General features: G+C 43.6%; 1 long non-coding RNA gene across 1 annotated transcript in view; it reads right to left on the reverse strand.

Annotated features, from left to right (window-relative positions):
* Window positions 1-349: 349 nt before the first annotated feature.
* Window positions 350-24,118, reverse strand: part of LOC141568307 (uncharacterized) — a 36,928-nt gene continuing 13,159 nt past the window's right edge. The window contains exons 3-8 of the long non-coding RNA XR_016018195.1: window positions 16,314-16,494; window positions 13,604-13,692; window positions 11,346-11,530; window positions 10,594-10,667; window positions 7,370-7,562; window positions 350-3,183 (exon numbers count right to left, since the gene is read on the reverse strand). This is a non-coding gene — a long non-coding RNA (uncharacterized LOC141568307). The remainder of the gene's footprint in view (window positions 3,184-7,369; window positions 7,563-10,593; window positions 10,668-11,345; window positions 11,531-13,603; window positions 13,693-16,313; window positions 16,495-24,118) is intronic.

A 24,118-nucleotide genomic window follows, 5' to 3' on the forward strand; every position in this document is an offset into this window, starting at 1 on the left:
GTTTGTTGGTTTCTTACAAATTAAACATAAATTTACCAAAAGACCCAACAAGTCCACTTCTAAGTATCTACCCAAGAAAAAATTTTAAAACTATTTCTGCCAAAGACTTGCATATGAATGTTCACAGCAGCATTAGTCATAATAGTCGAAAAGTGGAAAAAAAACACAACTCAAAAGTCCGTCAACTGGTGAATGGACAAAAAATGTGCTATAACCATACAATGGAATACCGTTCAGTAATAAAAAGGAACAACTATTGATACATGCTATGTCATGGAGGATCCTTAAAAACATTAAGCTAAGTAAAAGAAGCCAAACAAAAGATCACATATTGTGTAATTCCATGGATATGAAATGTCCAGAAAAGGTAAATCTATAGAGACAGAAAATAGATGAGTTGTTGCCTAGGACTAGGGGTGGGAAGCGAAATTAACTGTAAACAACAAACTATAAGGGATCTTATTGGCATGATGAAAATGTTCTAAAAATAGATTGTGACGATGATTGCACAACTCAATAAACTCACCACAAATCATTGAAATGAACTTTAAAATGGGTGAATTTTATGGTAGGTCAATCAGACCTTTACAAAGTTGTTTGAAAAAACACATATGCCAGTTGTTCCAGCAATACCATCTCTAAGAATTTACTCTCTAGATAAATATTCAATGAGCAAAAGAGCAGATGAACCTGGATATTTATCCCAACATTGTTTGTAATAGGAAAAGATTGGAAATAAGGTCAATGTCCAGCAGGAGAGGATAATATAGGTAAGTTATGGTACTGGAAAACTTAAAAAAAGAGCAAGGCAGATCTAGTACATGTACTGGTACAAAACAGTTTCCAATTTATTTTATTTAGAAAATAAAGTCTAAACATTAGGTAAAAAAAATAAAAATAACTAGACTATGTATCCATTTGCTTGTATTTGCATAGAACATCTCTGAGAGGCAAAGCAAATGAATAAGATTGGATGTCTCTTAAAGGAATTGGATGGCTGGGGGACAAGGGTAGGAGAACAGCATTTTCATTCTATACTTTTTCATACTTTTGAATAATGTATTACATGCTTACACTAGCTATTTGAAAAACAGACTTTTAAAAAATAATGAAAATTGTTAAGTTAAAACAAAGTGATTGATTTAAAGGAAAATGTGCATAGGTCACATCACAGAGTGTATGCAGAGAAAGACAAACCACTAAGGTAGGATGTGGACAAGTGTGGCTGCGAGTCCACTCAAGGCCATCCATCAGCGAGGCCAGCCTGTGTCTGCCTACCTGGTGGCTCCACACCCTGTTCTGCCTGGCCTGGGGTTGGAGAGAGACAGACACTGGCTAGGCCCCGGAACCCTGAGCCTTCCAGACATTGCCCAGCACAATGGATATAGAAGGAGCAGTCAGGTACTTCTGACTGCTGCCTGAGAGTTAGGTAAGAATGGGCTCATGTCACAAACACAGAGCTCCCAGCCACCAGGCTACATTACAATCCTGCTACCACCAGGAATGGTCAGGCCACCAGAGTCTTTTGGACACCCACAGGAATCCCTACGTCCCAGAGAGTGGAAAGAGAAGGGTCTTTCTCCCACTCCTCTGTAGCTGAGATGCAGAGCTCAGGATGTGGAGTCAATCCTGGTTCTGCTACACATTTGTTGCGTGACCTCAGGCAAGTCACCTAACTTCTCTGAGCCTCAGTTTCCTCAGTTGTAAACATGGAAATGATACTTTTAGAAATACACATAGATGCAATAAAGCAATACACAAAGGAAAGTAAGGGAACAACCCAAGTGTTATCAATGGGAGAATGAATAAAATACAGTATATTCATACAACAGAATAAATATAGCAATAAAAAAGGTCAACCACTACACACAAAAACATAGATGAATTGCACACACATAATGATGAGTGAAAGAAGCCAAACGAAAAAGAACATACACCATAAAAAGTATACTATTTTTTAATGTTTATGAACAGGCAAAACAAACAAGGTGATAGAGGTAAAAATACTGGTTACTCTGGAGCAACAGGAATTAGCTGGGAGGGGTCATGAGGGAGCCTTCTAGGGCATGGGAAATGTTCCATATGTTGATCTGGTTACACAAAAGTCTATTTACACACACACACACATAAATGTGAACTGTACACTTAATATTTGTATAGTTTACTGTATGTACGTTATAATTCAATGGAAATTTTTAACAATTAAAAAGAGAGGGATGACGAACACAGGATTCAGGAGAACGGTTACCTTGGTCAGGGAAAGGGCTGGCTGGAGAGGAGGGCATATGGTTAAATGCAGGTTATTGTGAGGTTTTGCATTTTCATTTGAGATGGGGGATTCACAAGTGCCTGTATCATTACTTTGAAAAACTAATTAAATAACTCAAAACTAATTTTAAAATAATAAAAGGGATACACATACCTGATAGAGTTGTAATGCGAGGTATCAATCAGGATTCTTCGTTGCAAATAAGAGAAACCAATTCTCTTAGTTTGAGTAGGAAAGAAATTAATGAAAGGATGTTAAGTGGCTCAGAGAATTTCCATGAGAGCCAGAGCACCCGGCTGGGGGGTTGTGTACAATTAGAAACAACACCCCAAACCACCCCAAGGATTCAGGCCAGGAGAGATGCCAGGTCACTATTACAGGGCACAGATACTACAGCTTGATTTGCCAACCCTGAGCTCTGGATGCACCAATAGCTACGAACCTCACTTCTCCTTGCCTCATTTGTAAAATAGAAACAATGTTATATATTTTAGGGGTGTGCAGACTCCTATATGAAATCATGTACATAAAGCACTAGGCCAAATGCCATGCACACCATAAGTATCTACTCAATTAGGGTTAGCAATGGTAAGGTCATGTGGCAGCTGACAGAGACACAAGTTAAGACCTCCTGGAAATTCCAAGGAATTCTTGGAGGAGACTTGACAGGGAATGCAAGACTGCTTTGGCACATGCGGTCCAGGAAACATGGGATTCTTTTAAGTTATTTTAATAAGAATGTGCTGTGTTGATACAAATGCTGTCATGTCCATTATCTTATTTAATTTTCATATATCGCAAAGGGCAAGGACTGTGAGAGACAGAAATATTCAGGATTGACTTCAGCTCTGCAACTTCCTGGCTGTGTGGTCTCCAGCAAGTGACTTAATCTCTCTGAGCCTTTGTGTGCTTATCTGTAAAATGGGAACAATAATGAGATGTCATGAGGATCAAATAAAAGAGGATAGAATGCCAAGCTTGGCATAGAGTAGGAGCTTGATACAGATAACAGAGGCAGGGGTTGTTATTCTCATTATAACTGTCATTTATCTTACAGTCCATGTTAGAAAAAGGCCTAGACATGGGACAGGCTATATTATGAACAGCAGGATCTGGAGCTATAGACTCAGCCACCAAGATAGAACAGATCCTGGAGACAGAACTATTTGAAAGTGAGAAGTCCATTATAGTGAGCAGAATGCAGGATTCAGAGATGATAGGGGCAGGTGGATGGGGTAACCCATGTTGGCTGTGGGAATGAGGTGGCCTGACAGAGGCCAGTCCTGTAGGAGAGGAGACAAAAGTACTCAGGGCCCCAGTCCCAGAGGCTGAACTCAATGATTCAACAGTAGAACAGGGGTTTCACCCAGGCTCTGGTTAGACAGAGCTAGCTTCAAATCCCACCGCCAAGATCACTGTGTGACCTCCATTTCCTCCTCTGTATAAAGACTGATTGTTTCACTTCTCACTTCTACTCCTGTCACATCCTTCTAGGATGATTGGTTCCTCACCTCCAATGACATTGGTCTCCCAGAGTCATACCTGAACACCAAGTCTGAACCCTCAATTTCCCTTTACCATTTCTTCCTTTTCCACTTTGACCTCACTGAGACCATAAATCCACTGGCCCTGACACACTACCACCCATCTCCTCCACTTCCATGTACCCCTGGATTCCCTATTCCTTCACTGTGATCAACTCCTTGCTCCACCCTCTCCTGGATAATTCCCAACTCAGAATTAGCCCCATCACCTGTCTGCCTTCTCTGGCAACCAGGTTGAACACAGCTGGTGAAAACCATACATCTTAGTTTTGTTTTACTTTAGATTTCAGTTCATAAACCCCAGTGGGATAACTTTACTGGGATACCGCCTTTGGCTCATTCTATCAAACAACTGTTTCATACATTCTCCTCTCCAAACCTCGCTCAAAGACCTCTCCCCACTTTCAGCTGGTAATGTCTCATTGAGGAAATGGAAGTCAAGAGGACTCCCTTACTTTCCCATCTGTACTGAAGAAATCTCTTGTCCTGTCTAAACCCATCCCCTCCATTGATGCCCTGGGTCTCAGGATCCCACCCTTCCACCTTCTCAATTCTCTCCTCGCTCCTACATCACAAGTTTCTCCCTGTCTATTGTTTTTTTCTATCAGCAAACAAACAGGTTTTGGAACCTACCACATTAAAACGAGTAAATAACTGTCCTTTGACTCTATATCCCCCTCTATCTGTGTTTCGATCCTCTATTTCCTTTCACAGCCAAACTTCTTCAAGGAACTGATTCAAGTCAGTGTCTCCATTTTCTTACCCCAAATCCACTCTTTATCATACTCCAATCTAGCTTCTGTCCCCTACTTTCCACTGAAACTGCTCTTATCAAGGCCATCAACAACTGCCATGTTTCCAAATCCAACGGGCGTTTGTAGTTAAGAGCTTGCTCTTGAGACAAACTGCCTGGATGAGAAACCAGAGTTCCCTCACTTGCTTGGTGCGAGGCCCTGGGTAAGTTGCTTAATCAATCTGTAACCCAATTCCTTATGTGGAGCATGGACAGTGGTGTCAACCCCATAGGCTTACTACAAAGATTAAATGGGTACTGTGTGTAAAACACTAAGCACACTGTCTGGCTGTGTAGAAAAACTCAGTTTTCCTTTACTCTCACACTATACCACACTCACAACACTTCTCATAGGTGGGTTTTCCATACCAAGCAATTCTGACACTAACAGCCTGGAGTTAGCACAGATCCCATAGGTTAAAGGTTCAGTCCTATAAGACTGCCCCCCACTTCAGACGCCAATCACAGTAGTGGATCCCCAGGTTACCACAACTTCTGTTGGACTTGGCTACAAATTGGAGGTTCCTGTGACCCCCTCTCCTTTGGTTTGATAATTTGCTAGAGCTGCTCACAGAACCCAGGAAAGTAATTTACTTACTACTGCTAATTTATTACAAAGCATATTTTAAAGGGCACAAAGGAAAAGCCAGATGAAGATATACATAGGGTGAGGTCTGGAAAGGTCCTGAGCACAGGAGCACTGTCTGCCCCATGGACTTGGAACACTACTGGCCTGGCACGCGGATGTGTTCACCAACTCGGAAGCTCCTCAAACCCCACACTTTTGGGATTTTTATGGAGGTTTCATCAAGTAGTTAATGATAATCAATCATTAACTCAATCTCCGGCCCAACTCCTCCTCCGTGGATGGAGGGTGGGGCTGAAAGTTCCAAGCCTCTAATCATGGGTTGGTCTTTCTGGTGACCAGCCCTGATCTGGAAGCTATCTAGGAGCCCACCAAGAGTCAACTCATTAGAATAAAAGATGCTTCTATCACACAGGAAATTCTAAGGGATTTAAGGAGCTATGTGTCAGGAACCAGAGTCAAAGACCAAATGTTAGAACAAAAGATGCTGCTCTTATCACTTAGGAAATTACAAGAGTTTTAGGAGCTCTGCAGGAACTGAAACCAGAGACCAATATTTATTTTTTTTCTATTATTTCACATGGGTATATAGGGCATATAGAAAAGTACCCAATAAGTCTGTTTTCTGATATTAGTAGTAATATCTGTCCGTATCATGTTTGAGCTCTCATCAACCGTCAATACAGTCATGTGCTTATTTACTGTCCGCATATCTCCTTTGGTGAACTATCTATTCAAATTGTTTGCTCATTATTGGGTTGTTTGTTCCTTTAATAAATTTTAAGTGTTATTTATATAATCTGGTACTTTATATTTTCTCCCAGTTTGTGATTTGTCTTTTCATTCTTCTAATAGCATCTTTTAAAAAGCCTAAGTTTTTGTTTTTGTTTTTTTCCCCTTCTTCCACCTCCCCCCACCCCCCCGCCCCACTCTAGTTCAAGCCATTGTTTCTCAGTCTTGTTGTGTAGGACACAGCTCCCTGGCCCACGCTGGTATTGTGAGCCTTGTGCTCCCCCAGCTGAGGCAGTTGGTCGGCCACTCACAGCAGCTCACAGCAGCTCTCGCTGGCTGCCGGCTGCTCACGATGGCTGTCGGCCATCACGCCGGAACATAGTAGCCCATGTCAGCTCATGCCAACCTCCTGGCTGCTCACCGCAGCCCAGCTCCAAGGAAAGCTGTTGTTCACAATCTTATCTGTAGAGCATGCAGCTCACTGGCCCATGTGGGAATCCAACCAGCGACCTTGGCGTTCGGAGCACGAGCCTGGCGCTCCAACCACTTGAGCCACCAGGTCGGCCCCAAGCCTAAGTTTTTAATTTTGATAAAATCCAATTTCTCAATTTGTTCTTTTATGGATTGTGCTTTTGGTATGGTATTTACGAAAACTTTAATTCAATGTCACAATTTTTTTATTTTTGAGAAGTCTTATAGTTTTAGGTTTTATGTTTAGGCCTATAATTCAATTGGAGTTAATCTTTGTATATGGTACAAGATATGGATCAAAGTTGTCTTTTTTTAATAATTTTATCATTTTTTCTTTTGTATAAGGATAACCAGTTGTCTCAAGACCAGTATAGAAAAGACAATCCTGGGCTGGCCTGGTGGCTCAGGTGGTTAGAGCTCCATGCTCCTAACTCCAAAGGCTGCCGGTTTGATTCCCACATGGGCCAGTGGGCTCTCAACCACAAGGTTGCCAGTTCAACTCCTCAAGTCCCGCAAGGGATGGTGGGCTCCGCCCCCTGCAACTAAGATTAAACATGGCACCTTGAGCTGAGCTGCCGCTGAGCTCCCAGATGGCTCAGTTGGTTGGAATGCGTCCTCTCAACCATTAGGTTGCCGGTTCGACTCCAGCAATGGATGGTGGGCTGTGCCCCTGCAACTAGAAAACGGCAACTGGACCTGGAGCTGAGCTGCGCCCTCCACAACTAAGACTGAAAGGACAACAACTTGAAGCTGAACAGCACCCTCCAAAACTAAGATTGAAAGAACAACTTGACTTGGAAAAAAGGCCTGGAAGTACACACTGTTCCCTAATAAAGTCCTGTTACCCTTCCCAAATAAAATCTTTAAAAAAAAAAAAAAGAAAAAGAAGACAATCCTTTCCCCACTCAATTGCCTTAGAATCTTTGTAGAAAATCAGTTGTCCATATATGAGGTCTAGAAAAAGTGCTACACACCTCTTTGTTGAATATCACTATGGTCACCTTCGAAGTACTCCCTTTGGGAAGTTATGCACTGATACCAGCACCTACTCCATCCTTCAAAGCAATTTTGGAACTCTTTTTCTGGAATGGCCATCAAAGCTGTCGTCGTATTACCCTTGATGTCCTGAATGTCATCAAATTGTCTTCCTTTCAATAATTCCTTTACCTTAGGTAAAGAAAGAAGTCATTGGGGGCCAGATCAGGTGAGTAGGGAGGGTGTTCCAATACAGTTATTTGATTACTGGCTAAAAACTCCCTCACAGGCAGTGCTGTGAGAGCTGGTGCACGGTCATGATGCAAGAGCCATGAATTGTTGGTGAAAACTTCAAGTCGTCTAACTTTTTCACACAGCCTTTTCAGCACTTCCAAATAGTAAACTTGGTTAATTTGGTACAAATGCATAATGAATAATTCCTCTGAGATCAAAAAAGGTTAGCAACGTTGTTGCATAAAGTTCACGACCTTAATTGTCCAACCTCGTACGTGTAAATCTGCTTTTCTGAATTCTCTATTCTGTTTCACTAATCTATTCTCAACCTTTATGCCAAGACCATATTGTCACGACTACTACAGCTTTATATTGTCTTGAAATTAGGCTTTACCCACTGTGGGCTCTTGCATTTCCATACGAATATTAGAACCAGCTTGTCAATTTCTACAAAAAGCTAGATGAGTTTTTTTTTATTCGGATTGCGTTGAAATTTATGTTAACTTTGAGAGAATTGACATATTAACACTATTAAGTCTTCCGACTCATAACACAGTATATTTATTTATTTAGGTCTTCGTTAGTCTTTCAGCAATGTTCTATAGTTTCAGCCTACAGAGATATTTCATATCCTTTATCATATTTACTCCTAAATATGTCACAGTTTTACATCCTATTATAAATATTTTTAGTACAATTTCCAATTATTCATTGCTAGTATATAGAAATACAATTTATTTTTGTATATTGATCTTTTTATTAGTTCTAGTAGGTTTAAAAAAAAAAGATTCCATTCAGCTTTCTACACAGACCATTAAGTACTCATATTTGGAAAATTTTCAGCCATTATTGTTTCAAATAATTTTTCTGTCCCACCCTCCTCTCTTTCAAAGATTCTAATTACACATGTATTAGACTACTTGAAGCCATCTTACAGCTCACTGTTCACAGCTCACAGCTCTCTGTTCATTATTTTAAAATTCTCTTTTCTCTGTTTCATTTTGGATATTTTCTATTGCTATATCTTCAAGTTTACTAATCTTTTCTTCTGTAATGTCTAATATGCTGTTAATCCCATCAAGCATATTTTTAAATTTCACTCATCTCTAAAAATTTGACTTCTTTTTTATATCTTTCATGTCTCTGCTTATTATATAGTTATGATGATTGTTTTAATATCCGTGTCTGCTAATGCTAACATCTATGTCAATTATGGGTCAGTTGCAATCATTTTTCTCCTCATTGTTTCCTGCTTTGCATGACTGGTAAATTTTTTCACTGGGTGCCAGAGATTGGGAATGTTGCTTGTTGGCTGCTGGGTATTTTTGTAACTCTATAAGTATTCTTGACCTTTGTTCTGGAATGCAGTTATTTGGAAACAGTGTGATCTTTTTGGGTCTTGATTTTATGATTAGGTGGCAACGAAGCAGTGCTTACTTAGACTAGGGCTAATTTTTCTCCACTACTGAGTACTGTGTACTCTGCCGAATGCCCTATGAATCACAAGCCGTTTCAGTCTGCCTAGTGGGAACAGGCACTACTCCCAGCCCTACTTGAGCAGGAACACTATTGCCACTCATCCTTTTGGGTGGTTCTTTCCCGGCCACAGGTAATTCTCCACCTGCATGTGCTAGTGAGTACTCAGCTGAATACTTGAGTAGATCTCCAGAGTTCTCTCTATATGCAACTCTCTCTCCTCTCTGGTATTCTGCCACCTCTAGCCTCTTTGGTCTTCCCAGACTCTCAGCTCTGTCCCTCCAACTCAGAGAGTCTGCTGGGCTCCATCTGGAGTCCCCCTCCTTGTACCATAGCCTGAAAACTCTCAAGACAGTAATTTTGGGAAATCATAGGTCTCACCTAATTTGTTTCCACTTTCTCAATGATTACTGTCTTTCACTACCTGATGTCCAGTGTCTTGAAAACAGTTGTTTCATTCAGGGTGTAAGGCAGAGGAGCTTTTAAAACTCCCAATGTCCAAGCCACACCCTGGATAATCAAATCCAAATCTCTGGAGGTGGGGTCCAGGCATCAACATTAACTCCTCAGGCTGATTCTAATGCACATCCAAATTTAGGGATTCTTCTGTACTGTGATTCTTTTACTTTGGTGATTTAAAAATAATTTATTTTAAACTGGGCTTGGACATAGAAAGAAGGTACTATGGCATATTTTCAATTTACAGCTGAGCCCCTGATGAAAGAGATCAAATCTCTTTTAAGGTCCCCTGATTAAAAAAACAAAGTTGGTCTCAAGCCCAGAGCAGGGCAGAGCCTGCATGTGAGAGTTAAGTGGCGCCCCCTATGGGGAGAATGGGGCAGCGCAGGGAGCTGGGCAGCACCTGACAGACTGGTAGCATTTACACAGTTGACTTTTGAACAACCCGGGGGGGGGGGGGGGGGGGGGGGCACACGGACGGACTGGTGAGAGGGTGTGTTAGGGGCTTCCATCGCCACGCAGTCAAAAATCCACGTATAACTTTTGACTCTCAAAAACTTAACTACAGTTTTCCGGTATCCAAGGGGTATTGGTTCCAGGACCCCTGTGGATACCAAAATCTGTGGATGCTCAAGTCCCTTATATAAAATAGCATAGAACAATGCATACAGTCAGCCCTCCTCCGCAATTGTGGATTCCAACTGTGGACTGAAAACACTGTTTCCAGTTGCTGTTGGTTGAATCCACAGATGCAAAACCCCAGGATTAGAAGGGTCAATTGTATATTGAAAAAAATCCAAGTGTAAACAGACCTGCACAGTTCAAACTTGTGTTGTTCAAAGGTCAACTGTAGTTTATTATTGCCATTTAACAAAACATTCATACTGTCTTGCTTCATTTTCTTCCTCCAACAACCCTGAGGCAAAATACACCATGCTGTTAGGTAGATGAGGAAGTGGTGCTCAAAAGGTTGAGTGAGTTGACAAAGGATGAATCAGTAGCAGAGTTAAAATTATACTTAGTTCTCAGAGATAGATAGCAAAGCAATCCTTACCTGGGTAGCTGCCAGGGGTAAGGAGACATCCCTGGAAAGTGCTGAGATGAAGTGAATTCCGTTGATAGGGCCTCCTGGCAGATGAGCAAGAAATAATGAGACAAGTTAGTTACCATGTTGTTAGGTAGACAGGAAGGTCCCCGGTGAAATAAACAAAAGGCAGCCATATCCTGAAATTCCAGGTTCTGGAATGTCTCCTTCACTCCAGGACAAACATATGAGAATGTGCCTGGAGGTTAATAAATTATCTCATAAATCCCTTTTGGCCCAACAAAGGAGCAAATCTGATAGATAGGAATGGTTCATTAATCCCTTTAGGATGGGCAAACAGGACAGACCTGATATACGAATTCCATCAGAAGGTGCCAGCCCCCTTCTCCAAGCAGGCAAGGGAAGGTATAAATAACAGAGCCTTTGCCCCACGTTGGGCAACACTGATGGAACCCCCTCTCGTTCCGAGAGCTGCGACTCTTTACTCTTCACTTTTCATAAACTATCCTCTTTTACAACTCCTTGCCTCTCCTTGGTCCATGCTTCTATTCTTTGGTTTAACAAGACACGATCCTGGCACAGAGAAAATATCCTACATCAATAACTTACATAGGAGGTGTGTCTTGGGCAGCAGCAAGATGACACGGATATCTTCTCTACTACCACGTGGCAGGCACTAAAGAATTACATAGCACATGGAAGAATGGATAGGGGTACTGGTGCGTGACCCCCTCCAGACAAGGGGGAAAAAAATCCCTTACCTGCTTGCCCAGGGTGGGGCAACAGCGTATTCCAAGAACCAGCACACCATGGGGCATAGGGGAGGGGTGGATCAGACAGTCTCTGAGTGGATCTATTGGAAACAATTTCTGTTCTAGCCCAGATCTAGCTCGAGGGTCTGGCAGTGGTCAAGTCATAGAAGAGTCTCTCCTCCACAGACTGCTGCCTTGGGAAGAAGAATGCAAGTGTACAGTCAGAACTGAATTGCCGGGAAAATGAAGAAGATACTGGGTGTTGTTGCTTCATCCTCCCTCCCGGCCCTTCCTCACACAGTACTTAACCTCTGCTCTCAATTTATGAAGATTGTAAAATAATAAAGCAACATTGGCTCCCATCAACAAGTGTCTGCTATGAGACAGACCCTTTCCAGGTATCATTCCATTGAATGCTCACTATGATTCTATAAAGCAGATACTATCATCATCTCCATTCCAAAGATGAAGAAAGGGAGGCAAAGAGTGACTGTATTCATTATCTCTTGCTGTGTAACAAATTATGGAGCTTACAATCACAATAACATTTATTATCTCTTATATTTTCTATGAGTCAGGAATTTAAGAGCAGATTAACTGGGTGATTCTGACCTGGGGCATCTCATGAGGTTCCAGCCAAGATGTCAACCAGGGCTATAGTCGTCTTTAAGCTTGACTAGGGCTGCAGGATCTAATTCCAAAGTGGCCCATGCACATGGCTGGCCGATGAGTTAGCAGTTGGCAAGGTCTCAGTTACTTGCCATATGGATTTCTCCATTGGGCTGCTTGAGTGTCCTTACAACGTGGCAGCTGACTTCCCTCTGAGCAAGTGATCCAAGATAGCAAACAGGAAGCTGAAATGTCTTTTCTGACCTGGCCTCAGAGGTCATATTGGCATTTCTGCGATATTCTACTGGTTACACAGGTCAGCCTTAATCATTACGGGAGGGGACTGGCTACACAAGGGTATGAATACCAGGAGGTGAGAATCATCGAGGGCCATCTTGGAGGCTAGTTACCACAAGTGGTAAAGTAACTTATCTGAGGTCAGAAATATGGGAAGTATTAGAGGTGGGCTTTGAACCCAGGCAGCTACTATGTCACAGTAAATATTGTCTTAAAGGAGGACAGCCAGTCAGGTACCCACAGGTCCCCCTTTCCTGAAGGTATTCATACTTGAGATCCTGTGCATCTCATTCCAGTGATTAGTTGGGTCAGACACTTTATCTGATGTGTCAGATACTGTCAAAGCAATATGACTGGGCATGTTTATAAAAGATTGCACAAATCGTCACTTGATAGTAGACTTGGTGAATCAAAGGGAACCTGGATTCTAGGTTTGTCACTGACTTACCGTGTGACCTAGGGCAAGTTCCAGACCCTTTGAGGTCTTTATTTTCCTATCTGTACAATGGAGCAGTTTGATTGATTCCATGGGCCTCCAAGGTCCTCTGGCTGAGAGATTCTGGGATTCCATGCACAGTTAGTCACAGTCACCAGGAACGCTGAAGAGATTTCCTCTCCTGTTTCCCTGGATCTCTCAAACCTTTGCCCAAGTGGAGTGGACCCCTCAGGTGCAAGGGTCACTTCTTTGGACCCAGGCCAGGTCAGGCCAGGCTACTCAGCCCTGCTTTACCCACAGCTGGCTGGTACCATTGTTCCCCCATAAAGCTGGGCCCCTTTCCAGCTGCTGCTGCCCTTGGAGCAGGGGAAAGGCTCAAAGAACTCAGTTGTGTGACTTCCCTCCTCCCTAGGGCAGGCCTGGGTCACCCAACAGACTGACTCAGCCCATGCAGGAGAACAAAGGAGATGAGATATGGTTTAGGGAATTTGACATTTACTATTTTCCCCAAAAAACTTCAAAGTAATCATTATGGGGAGAAAATCCTCTTATGTTTATTTTATAGTTTAATGGGATATCTAAAACTTGGGGTGAAGGCATTATAACCTTTCAGGGCCCTAGGGACCCATATTTTAATGATTCTACAATGCACATCTGTTTGCCTTTTAGTATCTTTGAAATTGGGATGCACGTGACAGCTTATAACAAGTCATAAATAATTGCAGCATTTAAAAAATTATGTAGTATTACATAAAATAAAATAACTGTGCCTATTACAACGGTGGATCTTAAATTTTATGAAATATGGTAATTAAGCCCTGTACTTGAAGCCTGGGCCCAATGGCACCCCTCCCTACCCTCTCCTCCGGCCCACTCCTTTCCACCCCCGCCCAGGCTTGTCCTTCCCCTGCAGTCCTCGTCTTACCCCTGTGTCTCCAATACAGTCCTTCAAGCTTTTTTTCCCCTCTGCATAAGTCTCTGAAGTAATTTGGAGGGGGAGGCTGTGCATCTCTTCTGACCAAGACAGAGAGGTTATTTAGTACAGTGAAAGGGCACAGAAGAATGAAAAGAAATTTAATTCCATGAGTAATAGCTAACATTATCTAACATTGTATAACAGGCACTGTTCTAAGTATTTTATGTGTGTTAACTCACTTAATCCTTACAACCATTTATCGGGTAGCACCTAGTATATCCCGAGTCAAACTGAGGCACAGAGAAGCAATATAACTTGCCTAAAATCACATAGCTAGTAAGTGGCAGAGCCCAGGGGTAAGAAAGCAAAATGCCTTCTTTGCCTCAGAGGTAACACTGTCACAAATGCAGTGCATATCACGCCAGATCTTGTTTTTATATATTTGTGGCATAAACATATAGAAATCTACCATTTTGCTTTCCAAGGGGATCATGTGTCCTGCAACTAGCTTTTCGTACGTCCACCCCATGAATTGGAGATTTCTTTTCTATACAAGTACATATAAATTTACTAGTTCTTTTTAACTGCTGCCCTGTATTTCCACAATGTATATATTGTGAAAATACGTAGGCCCACGTGCCTACTAGGTACCAGGCCCCATCCGTTGTGCTTCATGTGCATATCTCATTTCAACCCAACAGTCTGTGACCACTAGCATTCTTTCCATTTTAAGGATGAAGAAAGTAAGGCCTGGAAAGGTTAAATATATTAACCGAATGAATGAAGCAGGATTGGAACGGAGAGGCCACACTTTTAACCACCGCACTTCTCAGTGCCTTCCTAAAGGGAATAGTTTAACTAATTACCCTGTTGGGTGGATACGTCGGTTGTTTCTAATTTTCCCCCATTACAAACAATGCTGAAGTGAACATCCTTGCAAATGCCTCTTTATGTCCAAACGGGTATCCTTCCTAGGGTGGGTTGTGATGGTGAACTTGCTGAGTCCAAGGCCATTACATTTGCAATTGTGAGACTGCCAAACCTCCCTCAAAATGGCCTTTTTTTTTTTTTAAGTTTTTTTTTTAATTTATTGGGGTGACAATTGTTAGTAAAATTACATAGATTTCAGGTGTACAATGTTGTATTACATCATCTATAAATCCCATTGTGTGTTCACCACCCAGAGTCAGTTCTTCCATCACCATATATTTGATACCCCTTACCCTCATCTCCCACCCTCCACTCCCCTTACCCTCTGGTAACCACTAAACTATTGTCTGTGTCTATGAGTTTCTGTTTCTCATTTGTTTGTCTTGTTCTTTTGTTGTTTTTGGTTTATATACCACATATCAGTGAAATCATATGGTTCTCTGTTTTTTCTGTCTGATTTATTTCGCGTAGCATTATAATCTCAAGATCCATCCATGTTGTCACAAATGTTCCTATATCATCTTTTCTTACTGCCGAATAGTATTCCATTGTGTATATATACCACAACTTCTTTATCCATTCATCTATTGAAGGACATTTTGGTTGTTTCCATGTCTTGCCCACCGTAAACAAAGCTGCAATGAACATTGGAGCACACGTGTCTTTATGTATAAATGTTTTCAGATTTTTTGGGTAGATACCCAGGACAGGGATTGCTGGGTCATATGGTAATTCTATTTGTAATTTTTTGAGGAACCTCCACGCTGCCTTCCATAACGGCTGCACCAGTCTGCTTTCCCACCAACAGTGTATGAGGGCTCCTTTTTCTCCACAGCCTCTCCATCACTTGTTACTATTTGTCTGGCTGATGATGGCCATTCTGACTGGGGTGAGGTGATAGCTCAAAAAGGCCTTTCTAATTTATACTCCCACCTGTTTCCTCTAAGAAGCACATGATTTGGAGTCACCATACCTGGGACTGAGTCCTGCCTTTGCAGCGTGACTTTGGACAAGTCATGTTGTTGCAGGAATTAGTAGCTTCTCCCTCTCCTCCTCTTTTTCCTTCTCTTTTTTGTCATGTTGTGTTCCATTGCATGAATAGTTCACAATTTATCTATTCTGCTGCTGATGAGTATTTGTGTTGTTTTCAGTGAAAAAGGCTGCTATGAACACTCATGTACATGCCTTTTGGTAGACATATGTATTCACTCCTCTTGGGGATCTGAGCCTAGGAGTGTTTCTGAATCATAAGGGAGGCTTATGTTTAGCTTTAGTATGTATTGCCAAATAGTTTTCCATAGGACTTGTACCAATTTATTCTCTTACCAGCAACATATGAGCGTTCTAATTGCTCCACATTCTCATCAACATTCGATATCAGTCTTTTAAAGTTTAGCTATTCTGGTGGCACTATGCTCTTTTAATCCTCATATCATCCTGAGAGGTAGATGTGTATGCAGACACTGTTGGTTAGTGGCTGAGTTCATCAACACATTCCTCTCTAGATAACTTGCAGCTGTGATATAGTTCTGGCCAATGAGACAGAAGAGACTTCTGGGAACATGCTGGCTTTCCTGAGAAAAGAGACTCTTCATTCCTACACCTTTCTTCTTCTGCCTGGAACACAGACATAACGTCATCCCTGGAACAACATATTCCATGAGGCCACGACATGAGGAAAAGGCCAAGAGAATCACAGAGACACTGGCCGTGACATCATCAAACTAGTGAAACAATACAAGCAGCTTCCTGTGTTGTGACTGCCTGTAAGATAAAGAAGTTTCCTTACCTACTATTGGTCAAGTTCTCTGTTGCTTGCAACCAAGAGCATTCTTCAGTAATACTTTGACTATCTCCACTTTACAGTTGAGGAAACAGAGGTTCCGACAGTTCAACTGACTTGGCCAGATGAAGGATTCAAGTCCAAATGTGTCTGACTCCAAATCATGAAATTTCCACCCCCTGGCTTCCTAGGAGCCCAAAGAAAGAAAGTTTGGGTAAGAGAAAGGCGTGACAATAAATTTTTATCCAGGCACCTAGCTTCTTGAAGGAAAAGACTATGTTTTCCAGAATCCTTTTTAACTGGCTGTGGCCATATGATTGAGTCTGGCCAGTGGAATGTAAGCTGTAAGGTGTTGTGGTGATTTCTGTGATATTTGGGAGGGGGTGGTGTCATACCTTTCTTCTGCCTAGAAAGATGATGGAATGACTGAAATTCAAGCAGCCCTCTTGAGATGACCTTAATGATGGAAGCCACACTTTTATGATGAGAATGGTAGAGTGGAAAGATGAGCTTCCAAGTTTCTGATGATATCATGAAGCTGCCATAACAGCCCTAGACAGCCTACCTCCAGTCTACCTCCAAACTCTTTGTACATGATATACTTAGTTCTTTTTTAAGCCACATTTACTTTTTCTTTTCTATTCTATGCACCTAAATCTAATTTTTGCTGATACCCCAGCACTTAGTTTAGGCATGAGTAGGTGATGCAATTCTGGTCACTGGGGAAGTTTATTGTCAAGTGCTGGGAGTGGGAGGGGGAAAGCACACCTAGCAAAGTTTTCCTTTCATCTTAAAAAGTGACAGAAGGAAGAGAAGGTCCTTTTCTTCTGCCCCTGAACATTGTCATAAGGTTGTGATATTTGGGCCTGTGGTAGCCATCTTGTGAGCATGTGGGGAGCCAGTCTGATGATAGCCAATACCTGAGGACAGCAGAATGGAGAGAAAGGAAGAACTTAGGTCCGTGATGAAGCCATGGGGCTGCCACTGAATCAATGTGCCCTGGAACCACCCTATCTCTAGGTTCTTGTTACATGAGATAATAACATCCCTTTATTGTTAAGCCCATTTTAGTTGGGGTTTATGGTATTTGCGATCAACATTCTTACTAGTATGAGCAGGACGACGAGGTCTAGGATGTGGCCATTGGAATAGGTGGCTGATATGAAGTGGAGGTGAAGGCCATTGACAATCAGGAGGATGAGGAATCAGGCTGTCAAGGTGTAAGAGGGGTCAACCTCAGATAGAATGAAGTTGCCCAGGGAGATGGCAGGACTTAGGAGGGAGAGGGAGAGTGTGGGGCAGGGAGCAAAGTCCTCAGTGAATGAAGGGGAGGTTGGTAGACAGCAAAGCAGGATAGAGGGGAATGTAATTGAATAGCATGAACCCCAAAAGAGCTGAGGTTTTGATGTGAAAAGGAAGAGTGCATCAATTAGGATAGTTTGGGTTAAGAGCAACCACAAAAAGAATTATGGCTAATTTAGCTGAAAAATTTTTTATGAAAAGATAATGGATAACACAGAATCTCCTGGATGTATAAAGGACCAGGCTTGGAGGTTACCTAGTCAAGGTTAGTGCCCCGTAGCACGGGCCAGAAGTAGCCCTATGAACAGAACACTGGTGTCACCAACAGTCCAGACGTGGCTGCCCCCACATAGAGTCTTTGTGGACCTATGAGTGTCTGATCGGTGGAGCCTAGGCCACATGCCTTTACCCTAGCAGCAAAGGTGGCATTTGTCGTTTCTAGTATGGAAGGAGGGCTCTGTCTCATAGGGGATTTTCCCCATACATAGCAAAGGAGTTCAGTTGCTAGATGTCCAAAAGGGATGATCAACACCCACTACAAGCAACAATATGCAAGGAGCACTGGGGACTGGAGAAGGTTCTGGGATGCACGGGGTGGTCAGGAAACCAGGGGCCTCTGCTTCCAAGGGCTCAGGAGGGGACATGAGACCACCAGAAAAGCCCTTGTGAAGATTAGAATATCTCCCGGGACAAATTTTACAAAGCACCTTTCCTCTAAGTGAAGTCACCCTCGAGTCAGGGCCCCGCATTTACTCTCGTACAGAGGCCCTGAAGGAAGGAAACATTCTAAGATGGTCAAGAAGTATATGAGAAAACAGGTTCAGAGACCACAGAGGAAATATCCCACCGATGTGGGAAAGGCCGGGATCGGGAAGCTGGGAGCAGCAAGGGGTGGTGGTCTGATTAAGCGTGGGAGAGGCTAGAGGCAGGGCAAGGGCGGGGCCGAGGCAGCCATTGAGTTTAGATCCCAATGAGCTGAAAGTCTTAGTGGAAAAGCCTGGTGCCAATGTCCTCACTCTGTCCCTTTGCTGGCAACATCTGCTGAGGGTCTCAGAGAGTTGGTAAAGGTGCCATGAGATTTGTGACGGGGCAGCCAGGCCCTGAGCTGATCACAGGACACCCAAAACATGACTGCACTTACCTCCCCGTGTTTGTGCCAGTATCTCCCAAGGAAGTTTCCTAAGCATGGATTAAAATTAATGTCCTTTTCTATCCGTAGAGATGAGTCCTGGATTGGGAGAAAGCCTAGGCCTAACCCGATTTGTCCATTAATTTGCTGTGTGACTTTAGGCAAATCAGTCAACCTCTCTGGGGCTGTTTCATTAGGTCTAAAATAGAACATGGATTTGATCTCGGAGGCCCTCCTAGATCTACTACCTATAATTCTCTTACCTCTCCTCTCTAACCCTCCTGGTACGTATGTCCCACTCCCCTCATAAGAACGCAGGATATGGCTAGGCCAAAAAGGAACACCCACGGAGCCATAGATAGGGGAGTCATACCACTATATTCTCTCCCGAGGCCGGGAGAGACACACGCAGTAGTAGCCACAGGATCAGCACTCCGCCATTCACTTCTCTGCCTGCCAACCAACCAACCAACCAACCAACCAACCAACCAACCAACCAATCAATGCAGCCCCGCAGTTATATCAGTAGCCAATTGGCTAACCGGTTACAGCTGATGGCCAACCAATCACAGTTGATGGTCATTCACTACCCGAGCCAGCACCTCCCAACGCAAGGCCGAGCCTGGAAACTACTCTCTGGGACTCTGTCCCCACAACGTATCATTACATTACATGAGTACACCACATTTTATTATCCTGTTGATGGACCTTTCGGTTGCTTCTAATATTTTGTATTTATAAACAGTGATTCAATGAACAGTGTTGTAAACGTCTTCTTGTGCACATATGTGAGTTTCTCTCATGTATAGACTTGGGAATGGAATCAGGGGGTCAAAGGGCATGCACAACTTCAACTTTGCGAGTTGTTGCCTCATGGCTCCCCAAAGTGATTGTCCCCATTTACTCCTCCCCTGTCAACAAAGCATGACCCGTCCTGGCGCTCCTCATCCTCATCAATACTGGGTACCGACAGACTTATTAATGTTTCGGTTGAGATATAACATATGTACTTGCCCAACGTGTCCAGCTTCATGCATTTTTACATTTGTTAAACTCATGTAACCTCTACCCCGCTTATTTCCAGACCACTCGAAGGCTCCTTCATGCCCCTTCCGAGTCAAGAGTCCCCAGCCACCCAGCCAAAGTAACTGCATTCTGATTTCTATACATATAAATTAGTTTTCCCCGTTTTTGAACTTCATGCAAGTGGAATTACACAGCACATGCTCTTTTATGTTTGGCTTCTTTCACACAACATGTTATCTGAGATTCATCTATGCTGAGAGAGAGAAAAAGAGACACTTATTTTGAGGAACTGGCTCACGTGACTATAGAGACTGAGAAGTCCTAGCACCTGTCACCTGCAAGCGGGAGACCCAGAAAAGCTGGTGGTGTAATTTAGGCCGAGGGCAGGAGAAGATCAATGTCCAGCTCTAGCAAGCGGTCGGGAAGAGAATGAATCCTCCCTTTCTCTGCCTTTTGTTCTATTCAGGCCCTCAGTGGATTGGATGAGGCCCACGCACACGCACAGGGCAGGACAACCTGCTTTACAGAGTCCACTGATTCAAATGCTAATCTCACCCAGAAACACACTCACAGACACACCCAGAAATAAAGTTTAATCTGGGTACCTCGTGGTCCTGTCAAGGTCACACATAAAATTAACTATCACCAAGGGTGAGGGTGGCAGGTACCCTTTGCCAACCACAGCAGCCGCAGGAGGGGTATCTGATGCTGGGCCTGCCCTTTCCTTTTCACTCCCATGGTGCCTAGTAGAGGCTCTGTACTCAAAAGAAGCTCAAGAAACTTGATACAGTGACTAATATCATGGGGACATCCCTGAAATAATTGTTATTATTTCAAAATTGAGCACCTATTATATGAGGGGCACTAGAGAAAGCAATTTACATTCATGATTTCATCTTTCCCTCTTGACAACTCTAGGAAATTTTTTATTGTCCTCTTTACAAAGGTAGAAACTGAAACCCAGAGAAGCCCCATTTGGTTCTGCCTTAGATTCTGAAAAAATGAAGTGTAGTGTGTGGAATGGTGGCCCCCAAAAGATACATCCATGTCCTAATTCCAGAACCTGTGACTGTGACCTTAATGGGAAAAAGGTCTTGACGCAATTAAGGAACTTGAGATGAGTTTATCTGGGTGGGCCCTAAAAGCACAATTACCAGTATCCGCAGAAGAGACAAAAAGAGGAAAGAGGGAGAAGAGAAGACCATGTGAAGATGGAGGCAGAGATGAAAGTGATGCAGCCACAAACCCGTAAACTCCTGGAGCCACCAAGAGCTGGAAGAGGCAAGAAGGATTCTCCCTAGAGCCTTGAGAGGGAGTGTGGCCCTGCTGACACCTTGATTTTGGACTTCTGGTCTCCATAACTGTGAGAGACTACATTTCTGTTGTTTCCCACCATCAGTCTGCGGTAATTTGTTCCAGCAGCCCCAGGAAACGAGCACAGAAGGGTAGTGGAGAAGGGAAAGGAAACGAAGCCTGCAAAAGCTCGTGCTCCTCCAACTCCTGGTGGCTTTATGGTCCCATTTCCTCCCTTTTGCCCCCACTTCATTTCACTGCAGCCTCAAGGTCTCCTTGCCATTCCTGGAATGTGCCAGGTGCACTCTCACCTAAAGGTCTTCATGCTTGCTGTTCCCTCCGCCTCAGACGTTTTCCCCAGACATTCTATGTTCTCTGCCCTCAGAGAACCCTCTCTGACCTCCTCTCTAGAGTAACTCCCGTCTCCCATCACCCCCATCCTTTTATTTCTCTTCGTGGCACTCGTTACCACCTGACGTTATATTTGTTCCTGATATATGTGTTTATGTGTATAATGTCCCCCACTAGGACATTAGCTCCTCCAGGGTGGAGGCTTTATTTCACTGCTGTAACCCTGGTCTCTAGCATAGTGCCTGGCCCATAGTAGGTACTCAATAAATATTTGAATGAATGAACAAATTATCTACTAATTGCAATGGGAATGAGGAGGAGGAGGGCCCAGATGCTAAGCTGTCATCCAAGCTGAAGAGGCAACTGTGTGTGGGAAGCAGTTGGCTCTAATAGGATCCTTGGCGCCCAGCCCAAGCGTGATTACTAATCTCAGAAAAGTCTTTCTCCATGCCCTTCCACCTGGCTCGCCTCGTCTTTCCAGCTGGTCAGAGTCCCAAGGGGTTAATTTGATTCAAACATCCCTGGGAAGGTCTGAAAGGGTTCTTTGTTTCTACGTTTTCTCATTTTTTTCAAACATCAAGCAGGGACAGGCTCCTTCTGGAAAATACACACACTCATGCACACATACACACAAATTAACACACATCCTTGGCTACATCCCACACTCTCGTACACCTTCATGGCTCAATCTACCCATGCCCAGTACTAATCATGCACCCCTGTGGACACACACTCACACTTGGTCTTAGCCATTCGTATTCCTCTGACTCACACATTCACACACATCCATAGTCCCACACATGCTCTCGTGCACACAGCCAGACCTCCACCCAAGTTCCTGCCTACACACCCACTCGTACTGACATACACACTCATTCAGCTCCTGTGGGCATGTGCGTGTGGACCCATCTGCACACACATCTTTGAACACACCTCTAGGCTTCCTGACACACATACAAACAGGTAAGCCTGTTGTGGTGAACCACACCGGTTAGAGCTTAGCGTGATCTGTCCCAACAACAGTGATACCCACTGAGCACCAGCCATGTGCCAGGTACCCTGCACTTTGGGTCCTTATGTCGTTCATTCCCCACAACAATCACATGAAGTGTTACTATTAGCCCCATTTTATAGATGAGAAAACTGAGACTCAGAGCCATCAGTGGTAGAGCTGGGATACTAACCCAAGCATCTGACTCCAGAGCTTATCCCCTTAGTTGGTGTGACAGAGTGTATTGTTCAAAAATGATCACAATGACATCTCATCCATCCTTCATGTTCTTCTAGAACCTTGCCACTCTCCAACCAAGAGATCAAGCCCCAGGCTCTCATCCACTGCTGACTCTGTGATCCTTCAGCCAAGTGCTCAGCCCTCAGTGTCGTCTTCTGTAAAACGTGTAATGGTCCCAGCCCTGCCTACCTCATAGGGAGGCTATGAGGATCCATCCCAGAAGCTTGAGCTTAAGGGGTTATTATTAATGCTTGCCTTTTAGGATCCATATTGGCAACTAGACGATAGGTAGATTATAACCAACAGGTGAATTCAGGAAGTCCCGCAATGTGGGGCCATCTAGCATAGGGACAAACAATTCAGTGGTCATGCAGATGAGAATGACAACCAATGTCAGTTGGGATGATCCTGTACCATTGAGCAAACCTGAAGTCAGAGATCAGGCTGGCAGAAAACTGAAGTGGGCTGTGGGGCAGGGAATGTATGCTGGCCTGGAGAGCTTATACACCATCTAAAGAGGGTAGCTCACTCATCCGTCGCTACATGACAATGTAGGCACAGCAGCCAGACCTGATACGTTTTCAAGAAGCTGGAGATATGGATTTTCATGTGAAGTCCCCCGGTTTTTAAAACTTGGCAACTAATTCAGAATATCAGAAAACATCAGCTACAGGACAAATATCCTAAGGACTACCATGTTCTAACCTCTGCTCAAACCCATGTGTCATCCATTCCAGTCTGCAAACTGGAACCAGGTAGCTGCCCTGGGCCCGGCCCGAAGCTGGACGCTGGCATCAGAGAGGCCTAAGGTTTGCTGGCTTCCCTGGGGGAGTTTATGTCCTTCTGAGCTTTCAGTCCTCTGTGGAGAATTTAGGAGCACGTATAACACATTTTACAAAACTATCTGTTGAAAACAAAACAGAACTGTGTGGTCCCTAAGGACACACCACCTGGGCAGAACAGCATGTTGGGTAAAGGAGGCTCGAAGGTATTCAGATGAGTTTTAGAGGAAATAGGGAAGGTGTCACTACTTTGGTGCACCTCTCAGCATCCCCTTGGGTGCCAGAGGGAGAGAGAGGGAGGACGTACATGTGTAGGAAGCAGAAGTGACCGCAGCCAAAGCAGCAGAGACCTGGGGGCCATGCGCCTACACCGTGGAGCCTCACCCTGCAACTTACCAGCTGGGTCTTCCTGACCCTCAGTTTCCTTGTCTATAAAATTGAGTTAATAATGATTTTTATCGCGTAGTGCTGTTGAGGGGGGTTAAACAAGATCATCTACAAAGAGGGTTTGAAACAGTTCATGATGTTGGCTGCTACTTTTGCCCCCACTTTTTTACTCTGCCATGACTTTGCTAATGTTGTCCCCACACCTGGGCAGGTCTCTTTCTGCTTTCTCTGCCTGGCACCTCTTCCTCTGAGAAACCCCCACAGATCCCAGGCTGGTGAGTCCAGGAGTGGAGCCCCGCCCTCCACTCTA

The sequence above is a fragment of the Rhinolophus sinicus genome, chromosome 13 (assembly GCF_057876585.1).
Source record: "Rhinolophus sinicus isolate RSI-liver-muscle chromosome 13, RSI-T2T, whole genome shotgun sequence".
Classification (NCBI taxonomy): Eukaryota; Metazoa; Chordata; class Mammalia; order Chiroptera; family Rhinolophidae; genus Rhinolophus; species Rhinolophus sinicus.